This window comes from Dermacentor albipictus, chromosome 3 (genome assembly GCF_038994185.2).
Source record: "Dermacentor albipictus isolate Rhodes 1998 colony chromosome 3, USDA_Dalb.pri_finalv2, whole genome shotgun sequence".
Classification (NCBI taxonomy): domain Eukaryota; kingdom Metazoa; phylum Arthropoda; class Arachnida; order Ixodida; family Ixodidae; genus Dermacentor; species Dermacentor albipictus.
The window spans coordinates 44,055,859-44,074,052 of NC_091823.1; the positions used below are offsets into that span (position 1 = coordinate 44,055,859).

General features: G+C 47.4%; 1 protein-coding gene across 6 annotated transcripts in view; it reads right to left on the reverse strand.

Annotated features, from left to right (window-relative positions):
- Window positions 1–18,194, reverse strand: part of LOC135898209 (protein krueppel-like) — a 184,832-nt gene that overhangs the window by 27,112 nt on the left and 139,526 nt on the right. The window contains exon 1 of one of the 6 annotated variants that reach the window (XM_070535406.1): window positions 3,873–4,027. The exons of the other annotated variants lie outside the window; for them this stretch is intronic. The gene's annotated coding sequence lies outside the window, so the exon portion shown is untranslated. Of the gene's footprint in view, window positions 1–3,872; window positions 4,028–18,194 lie in introns of those variants that run through there. 6 annotated transcript variants of the gene reach the window in all.

Below are 18,194 nucleotides of genomic sequence, written 5' to 3' on the forward strand. Positions count from 1 at the left end.
CTTTACTCAAAGTGCTCAGCGCAATCTCATTTATTTATTGATACAAGTACCTGCAGCGCCACAAGGGCATTATTGCAGGGGGGGGGGGGGGGGGACAAATTGAAGAAAAATGAACATGTGACAAAAACTTGATACAGCAGAGCACAGGTGGTAAAAGTAACAAAATACGTAACATCGATGAGTCATCTCGACGGCAAAACGGTCTTCAGTGAAATGGGGTGCACATTTGCAAGACAGAAATGGAAAGGGTACACTATCGCATGAAGTGCAATGCTAGCCAAAAGATTTAAAGAAAACGGCATAATATACTACGACAGACTGCGTGACAATAAAGACAGACACTCTGAAGACGTTTTACATTCACCAATGCTCCTGGGAAGCCTATTCCAGTGTGCGGAAACATGCGGAAGAAACGTCAATAGCCAACACATCTTTTCGTGGGTTGTCTCTAACGTCTGTGACTTGCTTTGGCGCCACCAATTAATGTTGCACTGAGACAGAATGCTTGTTGAGTCGCCTCAGGTTGACGGTAGCGAGTTCTGGTACAAATGGAATCGTACTGACTGCGGTATTGCGAGCTGGTTCTATACCACTAGCGTTATCGAAGACACCGATGCCCTGCTGGTGCGTCTTGGTTTCGCCTTGCGGCTGCGCACAGGCTCGAAGGCTTCCTCGGAGAAGTCCTCACTGCTGAGCGAGTAGACGCTGGTGCCATCGCCTTCTGTGTCACTCTGGAAGTCGGTCCGTTTCCGAGATGCAGCCGCCGCTGAAAACGCCATTCCCTGCAGAGGCGTGGGACCTCAAGTTGCATCCGCGCCACGAACCATGGCGGCTCTCCAAAGATGTGCGCAGAAAGCACGGAGAAAAAAGCTGAGCTAGAGAAATAGCCTCCTGGATCGCAGACCATCTGTAAGGAACGAAGAAGAACTGGTGCGGCAAGTTCATGGTGTGGAAAAAGAGGGGGAATATAGGCCAATTCTTGTTGCTCAAAGAGGCCGCGCGTGTCCCAGTCTCCTCGCACAATGAACGATCACATCATTGGGAAACGGACAGAAGTTGTAGTGTTTCTTTGTAGTCCCGATCTTGAGGTTTGGTCATGGAGCGTGCTTGTATAAGATATTGATACGGTATTATATTCGAACATTCTGGCACAGTAGGTGCAATAGTTTATCCGGGTAACCCATGAAGTGTCTTTCGAAAGGTGCCGCACCAAGTTTCTCTTTGATTAAATGAATTTTTCCTTAATTGGTACTAGGCCTGATTTCATTTCTTGATCATCAGATCGTACCAGTTTCACCCACCAGCGTATTCAATTTGTCGTTCGAGATTCAGTTCCTTCTTGGCTGAGGTGTGAAGCTCCCGTGCACTGTTGCTTCAACATTTGCATGTTATCGTGCTTCCGGTGGTCTTCCAGTGGCACTACTTCTATTGTGACGCGACGGCAGGTACCCTTCTCTGGTAGGCCATGCAATTACTCATGCAGTGGAAAAGGTTTAATAAGCCACGCCTAGCCAACCGTACTGTGGGTATTATATATATTATTGGGAACGCAGGGAAATAGACATGCAGGGCAGGGTGAAGAGTGATTACAACATATTACAATACAGTGAATACTTCACTTATATACCCTGCACGCATTTGCAGGATGCAAATCGAAGGCAGACGCTTTCTTTTTTTGCGGTTCATCTGTGTCGATGACGCTACGTAGCGCGAAATTTTAAAGACAATTAACTTCCTGAATTACCCTGTTGCTCTAGCACATTGACCTTCACGTGATGTGCAAATGTGTCCTCTCATTTTTTTTATTAACAACTGTTGTTTGCCTTGTCACTGTTTTTTTCATAAATATGTTAATCGTCCCGAACAGCACAACCGTGCAAGCTAGTCGGCGCAGAACTGAATATCACTCACTCACTCACTCGCTCACTCACCCACTCACTCACTCACCCACTCACTCACCCACTCACTCACCCACTCACTCACCCACTCACTCACCCACTCACTCACCCACTCACCCACTCACTCACTCACTCACTCACTCACTCACTCACTCACTCACTCACTCACTCACTCACTCACTCACTCACTCACTCACTCACTCACTCACTCACTCACTCACTCACTCACTCGCAAAGTGTTTTCTGCCGACAGGGCCATACGCTGACCGAGTTTCAACGGATCACACTCGCGGATAACACTGAGACATTAAACGGCGTGCAAGAAAAAAGCGCACAAAACAAAATGACATGTGGTAAATTGCGACAGCTGTGGAAGAGGCAGGAAATCGCGCACATATCAATCCCTTAACGAGTGCTGCCCGAACAAGGCACTCACTCGCGACACGTGTCTTATATTCCTTAAAGGCTATATTCGCCAGACTACGCACCACCTAACAGTCGTAGATAAATATGTGGACGGTAACCGGATATGTATACCTTATCGGACACGTTGTTTTCATCTATGAATTTTTACGGTCAAGCGCCTTCTGATGAAAGCACATGAAAACGAGAACATGTCTGCATGAAGACGTTATTATACCGTGTAGGAAATACTAGTGACTAATTGAGCGTTGATGGATCATTCATAGCAAAGAAGAAAGAAAAGAAAGAGACATTTCTTAACCGCGTCGTCGATACCTGTTTCCGTAGAACCACCATCCAAAAGTCGATTACCTATGTTGCGGAACGACGTGATAAAAACCGAATGCTCAATAAGTGAAAGCAATGAGCCGTTGTATCGCTTGCCCTGTATTTCCCGTTTTGCACACGTGGTATGCATGTAACGACCTAGAAAACAAGGCAAAAAAACGTAAAGAAAGCGCTCCGGAAACGGGGACATATAAACAGCGCACGCATATCGCGAACAGCGCGGGGAACATTTCCAGCTCGCGATGCCCCGTTCGTGCGAAGCTTGCATGCAGTGTATCTGCCGCGAAGGCGCTCGGCACAGAGCCTGCGGCGAGGCTAAATGAGTGACTCGTCAAGGCTTTCTGCCATTATAGACCTCCCGCGCGAGCACATGTCGACAGATAAGCGCGACGTGCGAGGATGGCGGAGGCGAACGCCAGAGGTCGTTGGCTGCTGCGAAAATCGGAACAAAAGAGCGTGTTTGCTCCGAGCAGCGTCCCGTGCCTCTGCAGATCGGACGACGACGCGGAGTATGCCAAAGACAAAAGACCGGAAAAACGCCGCCGACACAGCTCTAAGGGGACGCTTCTGGTTATACAAACATGAGCGAAAAAAGATAGCGTGCATGTCCCGCGCCGGCAGTCTAAAAGTCGCGACCGCGCATAACCGGGTGCAACGCATCGATGACGTGCGTGAGCTGCCGGCACGGGAGCCGCCTATCGGCGAATGCAGGCATTATGTATGAGTGCCGCGTACAGGCCGCGCTCTCGAACGATATCGTCGATGTACAGGTGCGCAAACGTGAACGTCATCGAAAAACTACACGTGACTATGGCAGTCGCAATGCATGTGTGCTAGATATAAACGCATAAGCATTTTCTAGACGGTGCGGTTCATGACGCGTTACATGGCTGGTGTATGCAGTCAGCGCGCGTATAACTCATCTTGTATGCACTGGGTATAGGTACAATGTAACGATCCTAACCCAATTTTATTCTTATCATTCACTGCTCCAGATCGATTTACCGCTGCATGCATGCAGCTCGGGTCAATGACGAAGCACGATAAAGAATATAAGTTGTATTAGAGTATAGTGTAGTCACCATAACGCTGGTTTTGCATTCCGTCGGTATTGCCACAAAGCGACATATATACCCTAGCTCACTGTATTATGCGAGTATAGCAGAACGCCATGTCGCTGGTCCTGCCGATATGTATAGAGAAAAGCTAAGTTGAAGTGCTTGCCTCATTGCCTGTGTGGCTATAAGGTCTCTGTCGTCAGTATCGGGGAATCCAGGACTAAGTACACGAGAACAGAAAGGAGGCATTTCTCTGATGCGGACCATGCATGCACCTATGTCCGGAGGCCGCCAGGAACATTGACACCCTTCCGATCAAGGACGTATAAGAGCGTCCGTGCGTTGAAGGCTCCACCACAGTGAGGTCTGCCAGATAGGCTGGTTCATGCGAGCGTGCTGCCCTTACCTCGGTGTCTTTAGTATACTGTGTTTCTTCTTTGTTCCTCTTACTTTTTCCTTGCACTACTTTCTGGAGAAGCTTTGTTCGTATACGCAGATATACGCGTATACGCAGTAAACGCGAAAAGCAGATTTGGTTTGCTTACAGGCTCAAGCCATCAGAATCATCCGGTTCCTAAAGTTAACAAACGAGAGCTTGCTATCTAAGACAGGTTCTCGTAATCGAAAGCATCTTTATGACATGAGAACAAACAATATTTCTGTTCCTTTTTCCAGCGCTCCTGAAACATATTCAGAAAACGAATTCGCACCGCGCGGAATGCTGGTCTTTTTTTTTCTTTTATTTTTTTCACGTGCCTCTCTGTGTCATCCGAACGGTGAGCGGCGACTTGCCCGCTCTAGGCACGCTCGTGGAACGAGGAGCACCGGTCTTTCGGTGCAACAAGGCTTTCAACGTTTCTTTTGAACGTCCCCATCCCATTCTCCTCTTTTCAATATAGCACCGTCCCGACAGCTATCTCCAACGGCAATCCCTTCAGTCTCCCGGGTCGCGAAGTCTCTTGCGTTGCCCGCAAAAAGAAGCGAGCATTCTTTCCCGTTCTCATCCACCCTTTTGCTCGAGACGCCCGGCCCGCATACCCCTTCGGGCTCCCTTCGCGCGTCCCACTTAGCGCACGCAAGTGTTGGGCAACCTGTCGCGAAGTGCACGGGCACGCGGCTCCGCAATCGCCATAAATCCTCGCCGCCATTGTGTCGCTGACGTCTCCGAGACGGGCGTGAAAGACAAGAAAGAGAAGCCAGCCGCCATCCGCATTCACGTGTCAGGGAAGCCGCGGGAGAGGAGATGAATGAAACCCGGAGGAGGAAAAGAAGAGTCGTCGCGTGCGCCAGCAGCAGCAGGCGCGAGCAAGAAGAGAGGCGCCTCCGCGCGCGGGGATGAAGACGAAGAGAAGAAGACTGCGGCGGCGAGGAGTGCGCGTTTGTTCGCGCGCGTGCGGCGACTTGGGTGCGCGTCAGCGGCGTGCGCTCCGCATCAGAAGCAGCACAAACAGCCGCCGCAGCCGTCGGCGTGACAGAGCGGTCCGCCGCCTCGGCCCAAGAGTGAGTCAAGGTCGGGGGAAGCCCCCCCAGCTTCGGCGGCGGCGGTGGTGGCCCAACGCCGCCGACGCAGACGCCCGCCTCGCCCGACGACGCCGATCGATGGCGGGTGCACGTCCCCCCCCCCCCCCCACCCTTCTTTACCTCCCCATCCGGCTGGTCGTGTGCGCTTCGGCTGGCGCTCGGCCATCGATGGGCGGCAGGCAGCGCGAGCGCCACGACGAGAGGAGACCACCGGCGAGTGAGCGAGCCGCTCGCGTGCGCCAAATCCGCAGTATATACGTGTGTACCGCGGGGCTTCTTCGCGGTGCCCCTGCCATATCGCTATCTCCTTCACGACCCGGCTCTCTCGAATCGCGCGCTCGCAGGGCGCCCGCTTTCTTTGTGCGAGGCAGCTTGCGAGACGGGCGCCACGTTGGGCACAGCAATCCTTGGTCGGTAAATGCGCACGGTCCGGCATATTTCTTTTTCCAGCGTATATGTTTTGGGGGGGAGGCGTCGCGCTTCGAGCGTCCCATCCGCACCGCGCGATAGCTAGATGCTGTTGTCACAGGCGACACGCTTACCACGAGCAGTCCGCTTTAAACCTGGAAGCACGGCGAACACGTTTGGACCGGTATTTGTGGCGCAGACATCGCGATTTGCAATATCGGCGCTGTTACGCCATGAATGCGCCGCAAGTACAGCGCAGATATCCGCGTGGCGGCCACCTTGTGCGAAACAGTACTCAGTAATGAGAGTATAGGGAAGAATTTCTTTTCTCAAAATGCAGCAGTCTAATTAATGCGGGCAAGTATCCAGAAATCACCCCACGAAGAGGACGCTTAGAATAAGCCAAGTGCCAAACAGAGATGGAGTGTTGGTGAATAAATACGCGCATGTTCTGTGCCTTCTCGTGCGTTGCGACACCCATTTGTTCACAAACGTGCAGCGTGCTGAAGTCTGTGAAGAGGTATAAGAAGGCGCGAGCATACGCTGGCTGTTGTCCAGAAACGCCGGTTCTGCTCTCCTATATGTATTATCTACAGGAAGCCCGGAAGGTCGGCAAAGAGAGATAGACAGGTTGTTGCGACTCTTGTCCAATAGAGTGCGAGCCGCTTTGTGCTCCGTGCTCCGTAAGTGATTTCAAAAACAAGCAAGTTAAATGAAGATGACGCGGAGAGTGCGTGCACAGGATATATGTATACGGTATACTGCACCTCTATTAAGAGCAGTTTGTCTTCACGCTAAGTGCTTTGACAGTTCAGAGTGAAGCTGCAGCCCTGTGTTAAAAACCGCTGCAGATACCAAAGTGAGTACATCCTTTGGAGTGCGTCAGTCGCCACCATACGCGCCAGTATACAGTGCTCGCTTCCACTGACAGCACGTTGGTTTTCCCGAGCCACACGGCTGACGAGGGCAACAACGATGACAATTATTATTTGTTTTGAAAACACATATACACTTGACAGGAAAGGGCAAGCAAGGAGCAGGCTGGCAACTGCCACCGGAAGGGGCACGACGCCTGCCTACTTTTCAGAAAAAAGGAAGAGAGAGAAACATAGAAATGGAAGATAGGAAGAAGAGTATAGGTAAGAGGAAAGAAGGAGCAAGATGAAAAATCTCAAAGAATAAAGCAGAACACACTACAGGACAGGTCACACACAGTGGCGCTTATACGTAAATAACGCGCATTGTGATCTGGCCCATGCTCCTCGAAATAATTAGAAAGAGAAGCGTGGAGAATGCTTTGGTAGAGAGCTGCGTAGATTCTGCGAAATCGCTCGCAGCATATACACGCTGCGTGGGCCCCAACTCAAGGCGATCCTCATATTGAAGTAAACCACATCGTGTAGCGAAATGCAACATGACAACAAAACAGACAGCAACACAACCATTCGCGGGAAAGACATCAGAGCAGAATTGTACAGCAGAGTATATAACAGTGTATTATCGGTGTGAAACGTTTGCGCAAGCACGCCATCTGCGAGAAGGCTGGATTTGCGCGAATTATATACGCCTCGTGGGATTGCGAGTCGCCGCCTGAATAAGTTTGCGTGAGCGACTTAAACACGGTTGCATTCATCTAGAGTATATGCAGGTCCGAACGGCATGAACAGAAGTCGATACTTTTCTCGGAACCTGCAGCGTTCCGCAATCATCTTACGCGAACTGTACAATACTAACACTGCAGCATATATGGCGATTGCGGCGGCGCGGAAACAATTCGTCATGTTCTTTGGCAGTGTCCGCAGTACACCGTGCAGAGACAATCGCTTTCCATTGTGTTGAACCAGTTGGACGACCAGCCTCTGTCGCAAGAAAGAATTTTGAAACATCGACGCGACTTAACGTCGCAACAGAAGGCCGTGCAAGCGCTACTGCGCTTCTTGAGATCGATCGACCTGTGTGAACGCCTATGATTGGAACCCCTTTTCTGTTACTTGTCTGTCTTTCCTTTTACCCGTTTTTTCCCCCTTTTTTATTGTTACTTTCTTTCTCTCGCTCTCTGTCGTCTTTATAATCCCGATATCATCCCCCACCCTCAGTGCAGGGTAGCAAACCGCAAACTCGCCTCTGGTTAGCCTTCCTGCCTTTCCTTTCTCTCTCTCTCTCTGTACAATGCTACAAAGACGTAAATTCGCAAAGCCTGAGGTCCCTCAGCGCAGTCCCTGAATTGTACCACAACGTCCTAAGTCTCGCTCATATCTCAGATTTTAGTTTTGCTTATGTGTGGTCAATAAATCTTTACGCGCAGCCAACGCGCCTGCTATGAACCCGCGGCAACCGCAGTTTTGGGGTAACTTGGGGAGAAGTGATTATTATTCAGGATATGAAGAATAGTTTGCATAACTAGGTAACTACGTCGCCACAACATATATAGACAACACATCCAGGTGCAAATCATAAAGATATGAAGCAAACGCTTGTACTTGGTAAAAATGAATCTTTTGAGCCTCACAATATGCTAGACCCGCAAGAAACTGCCGCAAATGACACTACAAACGCGAAGCCTCTTTTTCATTAACAAATTCGCACCAACCTAGCCCAGCATGTGCACATATGCCCTCGGACATTCCGGTGTATGACATGGGGCTTCAGAAACTATATATATATATATATATATATATATATATATATATATATATATATATATATCGCGTACAATTACGGCGTATAATGCGCCATGTTGTGGCGAAAGCTTAAACATAAGACACAAGGGAACAAATGTACAGCTGTTCAAGCAAAACAAGGTGGTCAGCACAACTATTAAGGCTGGGTGGTTCGGTCGAGCATATTGAAACGTATCGTGCGCTCAAAAGACGAGGGCAATACTATTTCTCGTTGTTCTGTTCCATATATTATTTGTGTCTATATTAGGGCGCACCACACGTTTCATTAAAAACCGGTCCCGACTAAACGAAAGGCGCGAAACACATTGCAGGAACTGTGCGAAGGCACGTGTACAGGCTTACCGACGTGGCAACGGCGGCTCGCATTGAAAGAGGAAGCACGAATGGGTTATACGCGACGAAATGAACAGCGATATCTCTCGTTTTTATCGCGTGTTTATATTCGGCCGGGGAACAGATATTGCGCACTCGATGCGAAACGGGGCCCGCATCTTCCCGGCGGAAGCCTCCCGTTGTCGCTGCCATGACAGAGCCCACTTCTCCGATAAGCGAGATACTCCCCCTCGCCCCCCTTTTCTCTTCTTTTTGATGATGCCATTATCTCAGGGACACACATATAGACAGACCTATAGACCCAGTGAGAATAACAGGAATATAGAGGAGCGAATCTTACGCTTGCAACCGTGAGAGCATCGGCAGGACGCATAAGTTTGTCGCTTGGAGAGAAGCACGAACCGTACGTACACTGTTCCCTTTCTATTTATTTCTCGGTTGAGCCTCTAGCACCCTCAAGCTGCGACACATGTTGTACAACTCTTGGCCTGAGCTCCGGGACGAGACAAACATACTTAACTTCGAGGCAGGAGGATGTCGGCAATCGCTATAGCGTCATCTTTTAACTGTGTGTCTTAAGTTCTTTACATACGAGTGCGCTAATGAACGGAAGGTACAAAATCGATAAAACAAAACCGAAAAAAAAACGAATATTGTTTTCTTTTCTTTTCTGAATCGAAGCATGCAAGTGCAGATGCAGTGGCGAGGTTATTGATTCCGGAGCACTTCGTCAGGACGTCAGTATTGTTGTATTTGCTGGATAACAGACCGCTGGGAACTTGCTGTCTCATACCCAGCAATTTTGGACATTGCCCCTGTGGCCATCGTCGAACTTTTCCGCGAAGCACCAGCGTAACTTAATGGGAAGCCATTTTAAAAATGATATTTCAAAAGGCCGCCCGAAATTCAACGTTATAGCAACGTCGAGATGGTGCACCCTTCTAATAACATGCGTATATTCACGGTACACTTATTCGTAACTTTCCTGCAGCGTTATAGCAGCGTGTTAATCCTGACCAAAACACAGTAAAGACGTTACGACGAAGTTCCGTAAATACGCATGTTAATGAAAGGACGTACCATCTCGACGTTGCCACTTAACAGACAGTTGTCGAAACTCGGGCGACTCACACAGCGATGATGCCCAAGGTGAATCTTACAAACATAACAAAGCTTCGAGATTTCGGCTCGGCGCCGCGCTCCCATGTCCTTCGTTTGTATACCATATGTCGTTATGTATACCGCTGATATGTATACTTCTTCTTTAGCTCGAAATGTAGTAACTAGCGCTATACGTATTCGTAAAAAAGAGTATTACACAAATTTAATAGTCCGTGATTCTGGTAATTCAAAGGCTACATGGCGCATTCTCAACTCGGTAATTAAGCCATCGGTTACAGAATACACAATGCCAGACTTGAAAATCTTAGGAATATCTATGAAATCCTTAGTCTCGTCGTTTAACTCGTACTTCTGTATGATTGGTCACGCAATATCTAATAATGTACCTCTTCTTTCATCCATTACTTACCCAGAAAGGACGACAAACTCATTTGGTTATGTGGACATTACAGTGGAGGAGATAGTGTCCGTAGTTAACGGCATGCCATTCAAACATTCTACTGGTCACGATGGAATATCCACAGTGGCCCTAAAGCATTGTACTGATATACTGTGCATGCCATTAGAAAAAATATTCGATCTCTTTGTATACTGCTACCTATCCAGATTTAATAAAGATCGCTAAGGTTATTCCGATTTACAAAAATGGGCACCATAACTTCTTAGAAAACTACCGTCCTATATCCGTCTTAAGTTGCTTAAACACCGTCTTTGAAAAGCTTATCGCCCAACGAATCACTTCATTTCTTGAACGTGAATCCATTTTATCTTATTGCCAGCATGGTTTTCGAGCTAAAAGATCGACAAGCACAGCGGTATTAGCTCTGTCTGACTACATAAATTCTAACTTGAACAACAACAGTGTCCTAGGCATATTTCTAGATGTGAGAAAAGCGTTTGACACTGTGGATCATGACATACTGCTAAATAAGTTAAAATTCTATGGTTTCCGAGGTCTAACTCTTCAATTTTCCGCAGCTATCTCAATAACAGAAAACAACTATAGTTTCCATTGCAGATACCAAATCCGACGTTTCTGACATTGTTACAGGGGTCCCACAAGGCTCAGTACTAGGGCCAATATTTTTTTCTTTATTTGTAAACGATCTTCCTGATACCTTAGAAAACTTCTCTGCTGTGATGTATGCAGATGACACTGTTCTACTTTGTGCGCTAGACTCCTTGGACAAAACATTTCAAGTGGCTAATAATGAACTTCGTAGTGTTAACCAGTGGTTCGCGTCAAATAAGCTAACTCTGAATATCAATAAAACTAAATATATTCTCTTTACTTCCTCGTGGAAAGCCCCACTAAAAGACTGTCATTCGCTTTCTCTAAGCCATAATATCCTTGAGCGGGTGAGTTCAATTCTATACTTGGGGGTCACACTAGACGAGCATCTTCATTGGAAGCCTCACATTGCATTGCTGTGGAAAAAGTTGAGCAAGGCTTGTTTTATGCTGTATAAATGCCGTTATTACTTCGACCCTGCCACTCTAAGGACAACTTACTTTAGCATATTCCATAGCCATCTATCCTACTGTATTGCATCTTGGGGTAATACGTACGTTTCATATGTTGAACCTATCCTACTTCTTCAGAAAAGGGCCTTATGATTTATGACTTTTTCGGACTACAATGCCATATCAATGCCGCTGTTTCAAAGTTTAAATATACTGCCTTTTAATTTATTACTGAATCTTAAAACTATATTGCATACTCATAACAGCATAACCACTAACTGTCCTTTGAATGTATCAAATTTTTTACATCCCAGAAGCAATACACGCAGCGCACTTAAGGGAAATTTTCTCTTGTCAAAAATGCATAACGTATATGGAAGGCGAAGGTTAAGCAACACTGGAGCACTCCTATGGAATAGCTTACCAACAGAAGTAAAACAAGCAAAATGTTTTTCACTATCAGTGAAATCCCATTATCACTCATTACTATTATCTGCATAGTTTTCACCTGGATGGTGTACACATGTTTACCTTTTTCACTTGCAGTGTATAAATTACTAAATACAAATTTCTTTTTGTGGTTTTCTCGTAGCTAATACACGTACCCTGCCTCGTGTTTTAAATGAATGTTTATGTATATATGACTTATTTTTACTTCTTCGTATTGATGTTACGATTGTGAATTAATAACTAGCATGGATCCCAACTAGCCTTGAGCTAGGGATCCAGATCTCTTGTACAACATTTCCTGTGCACTTTCCTATTTTAAATAAACTTCAATTCAATTCATATTTATGCCGCTGATAGATTTGAAGCTGTTTAATATTCCGTGAAACCTATTTCTACGTTTATCTGGTGGTCTAAGAGGTTGATCACTATAGCGGATAATTTTTCGCGCTTACCAGAAGCTTCAATACGCCTGCGTAATGTCATGGCTGTCAATTTATTTTCGCGCGTTTGACATGTACTTTTGCGGGGGAAAAATTATTTATGGAGTATTTGATCTTTTCCGAATGCAATGTAATCTTTGCTTGCGGATGAACAGCTAATTAGCCCCGATCGGATACTGTCAACATCCGCGGCCTATATACCGTGCGGAAACGCGAAGTTGGCCCGGTGATATAGTGGCGATTATGGCGTTGCAACTGGCGGGGTATAGCCGGGCACACTCACCCGCAGCACTCGCTTCGTCTGAGCGTCTAGATTTTTCTGTGCCATCAATATCTGTATCTCCTGTATCTTCGTGTATGTACTACACTTAATAACTCAATAAAACAAAGCATAAATATGTTCATACGAGCCGATCGTTCCACTCTCTCACAAAAATGCGAGCAGAATGCGCGACAATTCCTTGCGGATTATCCCCAATCCTTCCAGGAAAACTGTAGCCGTTCTGCACGCTCGTGATGAAACCATTTTCTGCCCATGCTGTCCACGAAGCCTCTTCCTCTTAGAACAGAAACACTTTGCAAGACCAGATGAAGTGCTCGATGCATATCTTACACTTCGTTGCAGTGTACCAGCGCAAGATGGAGAAGCAGCACGGCCGATCTTAAATGGTCATGCGTGCAGGAATCTAGGCCGGTCCTGTTCTTATTGTGCATATCGGATCGAGGGTGGCTCCCGTGTGGCTAGGTCCCTTCATAACACGGGTGCACTCTTTTCTGGCTTACCAAGCCTGCGCTTATGCGACGAAAGTCCCATTTCTGGTATTCCCCAGAAGTGTAATTTACCCACCCAGCTTAGGTCAGCTGCATTAACTAAGGTCTGTTAGTTACCATAACTTACTAGAGTCATATCTTCACCACCATACAGTTGTGACCTCAGAAGTGTATGCGCCCATCTATGCGAGCGCGACTGCAATCGCTTGCGTCGGGTATGAAAAAAAAAGAAAAAAGAAAAAGCTGCGCAGAGATGCACTCACTCGAGTTTTCGAACATATATCAATGCCACGCACACGTAGCTCTATAGCCGAAGAAAAAGAGAGAGAGGGAGAACAGCACCAGTCTTGTCAGCAAGCCCCGGGGCGGTTATATGCGTAAGCTGCTGGTCGAATTCGATGCGATGCACTCCATGCTGCTTGAACGGAGCAACGCCGCGCCCTTATGCTTCTTGAATCGATATATATGTGCGCGGTTGGCGGTCGTCGTTCTCTCTCGAGAATTAAGCATCGCGCACTCCAGCGCCTTAGATCGGCCATCTCACGTCGTGCGCGAAGCCCGTGTGAGCGTAGCTCTCGCCGTCGGTGCCGCCTGCAGGGCCAGTTCGGCATTCCGGGCTGCTCGGAGTCGCACGCGCTGACGGGGCGGCGGCGACAGAATCGCAACCGCCGCGCTTCTCGCTCGGCATCTTTCGCAAACACGCGCATACCTCAGGCTTTTTCCAAATGGGCCCCGGAATCCGCCGGACCTTCTTGGCAGCTGCAGCGCCGTTGGCACGTCTCTTCTTCTTTTTTCGATGTTTTTTTTTTGTAAGGGCGCGTGAAGCAACGAACGCAGAGGAAAGAGGAAGGTGGCGACGTTGAGGTGATGGCCGAGAAGCTTGGGAGTATGTATATATAGGTGGCGACGTGTAAGGATGGCGACGTCTCGTTATGTGTGCGTTTAAATAAAAAGGAGTGATGGGTTATGCAGAAAACGACAGCTCTGAACAGGAAACAAGGATTTCCCCCCGTCGCGCAAAGTATGCACGCAGACAAACAAGTAAACAACCAACTAACAAACCGATCAGTGCTGGTCACATGCAAGGAAAAGGTGTAGGGGGTTCGGTTTTTTTCTCTTGGGCATGGATGCATGCATGGGGTGGTAAAAAGTCTGTAAAATACATTCTGTATACATGCCCATGCTCGCGATGGCTGATATGCTCTTGAGTAATGATTAAATCTTTTGTCTTTCGCATTGTCTACTATACTATAGTACTACTATTCTTATACACAAGCGTGCGGTATAAATATACGCCGGGACGTTAAATGTAAGCAAATCGTAACAGTAACAACTTGAAACCTGGCTCCAGGCGGAACAACTAAATGCCGCAATGCTAGGAAGCATGGCGTGTGTCTGCAGGCATATAACGCTATTTAAAACGCTATTAACGCACGATATCGATTGCGTCGCAACATAACTGATCATGGGGATGTGGTGTTCTATTGTCGCTTTCGATATTGCTCGATTTCAGAAAGATTCTGAATTTTTTCTCGAGGAGGCAACAAAAACATCACGTCATTGGTCACGGTTGACTGCAGAAAACGTATGTTGGCATATATACGAAAATCTGCAGTGCTTTTGAATGCGCGGTCACCGACTTGACGCATTTTGTTTCAGTGTCAGTTTTTTAATATTTAAGTTATGAATGCGTTAGAGATACTATACAGGGACAAGAGTCCCAAAGCCAAAGGCTGCAACGGGACCCTGCTGACTCCTAAGCTGAATTTCGCAGACTTAGAAAGTATAGCGCACACTTCTTGCCATGCTCATGCGCTTCCCAAATTTATCGGCATGTTTTCTGAGTCTTATATAATTAAGCAACATCTACATACCCGAAACCAATGATTAGCGAAATGCCGAGTGATTTTAGTCATGTATACCTGCAAATAGGCTTGCTACATATAGTGTTCGAATGCATGCTGTGGCATGAACTCTTCATCGCTCCCGTTGGCTCTTCTTTACCTTCACAGTAGTTCCACAGTAATAGAATTTATTGTTTCGGAAAAAGGCTAACCAGAAATTTTGCCAATATCTTCAGTACCGTAACAATAAATCAATCTATATATTTGCAAATTACATATAGGTGAACAAAAATAATTTCAATATCATAATGACAAAGAACAGTAGATGCATTAATTAACACTAGCGCATTATCCCGCAATGCGTCAGTGGGCTGCGTAGCAGACAACCAAACATTCGTTTTCATAATATTACGAGTTTAGTACATCATGGATGTCCAGACAGTGTGAGGTCGAGGATGTATTGTTGCTGTCCATTAATTCAAGTAACCTGTGTAAACTGTGCTTTCATAAAAACAACAAACACGGCATGAACTGCTGAAGGGATAATACAATTCTATGTATTTTCAGCCATATTGCACATTACAAGTTTTTGAGTAACTTCGCGATGAAGATGTACGCGTCCGCACGAACACTTGAATGACATAACGCAATTAGTCTTAATGGCCCCATTGAAAACCATTACGTGCTCACTTTTTTACACTAGCCTTGTCTATCAGATATGCGGTCTTCCTTAAAACCCAAACGTCCGGCCCTAGTCAGCATGGTAGATGAAAGCGTGCTGTATAGGCACGAGTCGAAGCAGCGCACGACAACGCACCAGCGCATGCATGGCGCAACAACGCCGTCCCATGTAAGCAAGAGTCTATACAAGCTTGGTTACGTATATATATGTATACTTCAAGGAAGAAGGCGTGTTTGAATGCGCATAACCACGAGAAGAAATTGTTGTGCACCGTGTTTTCGGTTTCGGCGCCAAGGTCCTGCGTCAGTATATCCACATGAAGGAGAGATGTGTATATTAGATATATACTATCGATGTGATAGAATATGGAAATATGATCGCCAAACCATCATATTTATGGTCTATTCAGCATCCTCACATATATATTTGAAGAGAGCTCAGGAACATAATTGCACCTCAAGTCGGATCTTAACAACGACTGTTAAATGCGCATGCAACACCTTTTTTTTTTTCGTTTAATGACCAATGCACGGTTAGGTAGAAACCACTATCTTCACGTGTGTGTATACAATGTATTCGTCCACTCATTTTTGTAATGGTAAAACTCACTTTCGGTTGCGTAAACACAGAGATCAAGATATATCTTATGGTGTGCTGTGTCAGTATGCTGATGCTGTACCCTGAATTTTCATGTCAGATCGTGGGTGAGGTTGTAAATATAGCAATAGATCATATATCCCCTCCGATGATCTATTAACCTCGCAGCTACAGCGGTATTCGAGAGGCAGTTTACGGGTACTTTTCGTCGTCTTCATGGGCAACAGTCTAGACATTAGACCGTGTATATTTCCTTAAAAGCCGACTGCAAGGACGTTACTAAACCACTTCCACACAAATTCCGCATGCGTGTGAATATAAATGTGCGGACGATGCCTTAGGCAATCACTTCCGAGCTAATTATGACACGGTTCGATTTGATTCATTCAATTAAATTTTGGAAACGTCGGCAACTTTCGTCGCCGGCTTTCTACTCTTGGTTGTCTATAACGAATACACAAAAATGACAACAAGGGATGAACTATGCAAAGGATAAAACGGCAATATGTAACATAATGTGCAAAGCTTGGTCTATAACGAGCACTCGCGAGGGAGAGCCTATAGTCGCAGACTCGCGTCCGCGATCATTTCGCGGTTACATGTGCGGTGCGCGCACCTTGCAAGGAGTTCTAGCCTCCTTATTCATCTTCTTCTCTGGAAGTAAGGAAAGGAGTGGGGGGGGGGGGGGGGTGAAGGGAGGCGCACGCACTGACACGGCGTGCACGAGAGTTTGGTGAGGCAGGACGCAAGAAACGGCGCACACGCACACACACACACTCGCTCACACACGCCCTCGAGGGGCCCCGCGGTAGAGGATGGTGTGGCTCGGTTACGCAACAATGGTTGGAAGAAGCAGTCGTTCTCAGAATGGACGTTCCGCGAAGGGGCGCTTCATTTTCCAGCCGCCGCCGTGCTCGGTATAGAGGAAGCTGCGCGTGCCGGCACCACACTTATATACCGAGCCGCCGCCGCGATCCTGCATCGGCTGCAGCCCTGCGGGGCGACCATTAGCGAGTGTGCCGTTACCAGCGGCGCACGGTGCCGTTGTTGTCGGTGCGCGTAAGGAACCGCGCCACTGTAGCGCCTGCCCGCCATCGCAGTGTATATGTTACATGCGCGCGGCTCGCGTATACGCGCTGTAACCATGCGTAAAGTGTTTGCCTTTCTCTCAGAAACACACGCGTGTGCGTAGTTTCTTTCTCTGCAACTGTGTGTGCAGTGCAGCGGAAGCTATACACACCCATGGCGTCAGCCAACGAAAAAAAAACGAGAATCCGGAGACGGACGTGGCCGCTGTCTATACCGCCAATCCCTCAGTGCGCGACGATTATAAAGGGTTCTCGGAAGGGTAAACGCTGCACAGTAGAACTGTGCAGACAGAGCTACGCTCCCTTGATGAACACTACCGAAAAGAAAAATAAACGCAGCAATGCGCCGAGAACGAAAACACGGAGCCCGTTTTCGTATCCAGCTGTGTAGCCTCCGCCACACTGCACGGAGTTACTGAGACGAAGAGTATAAAAAAAGGTACTTCTTGACCACCACCCCCGCAGCACTCATACCACCTCCCACCTCCTGCTGAGAGTTGAAGTCTTTCTTTTGTGTGTGTGTGTCGTCCTCCTTGCCTTTCGAAAACTGAAAACGAGACGGCGAGAGCACCAAGCGGTTCCGCGCCCGCGTCTGTGCATGGAGGCAAGAGGGAGGCCATTGAGAAGGCGCCGTGGAGAATGGCCCGCGCTGTTACGCGTCCCCAAATTGCGGTCTCCGCTGCGAGCGTGTTTCCTCTCGGCCGCCGTCTGCAGACTGGGCGCAAAGTGAATTTCAGAACAATGCGAACTGCACTGCTCAGAGTGCGACGTGTTTACGCAACACCGCCATGAGTGATGGCGTGTTTCGCCCTTGCATGCACAGTATATATACATTATAGCAGCTTTGTATGTGGGCAGTATACTGGGTGGAACGCGTCCTACATAGTTTCTTCGGCATTAAAGGTTCGTCCTCTGCGCCGCTCTAAATCAGCAAGACGGAAGACTTGTCTCGGTGGACAAGAACTTGGGACCATGGTCTCGCATACTGAACTTGCAGAAAGCTACGAAAGTGGTATATCTGCCATTATACTGAAGGCCGCGGGACTGACGACAGCGTTTGACACAGTGCCGAGAATTTTCATTAAAT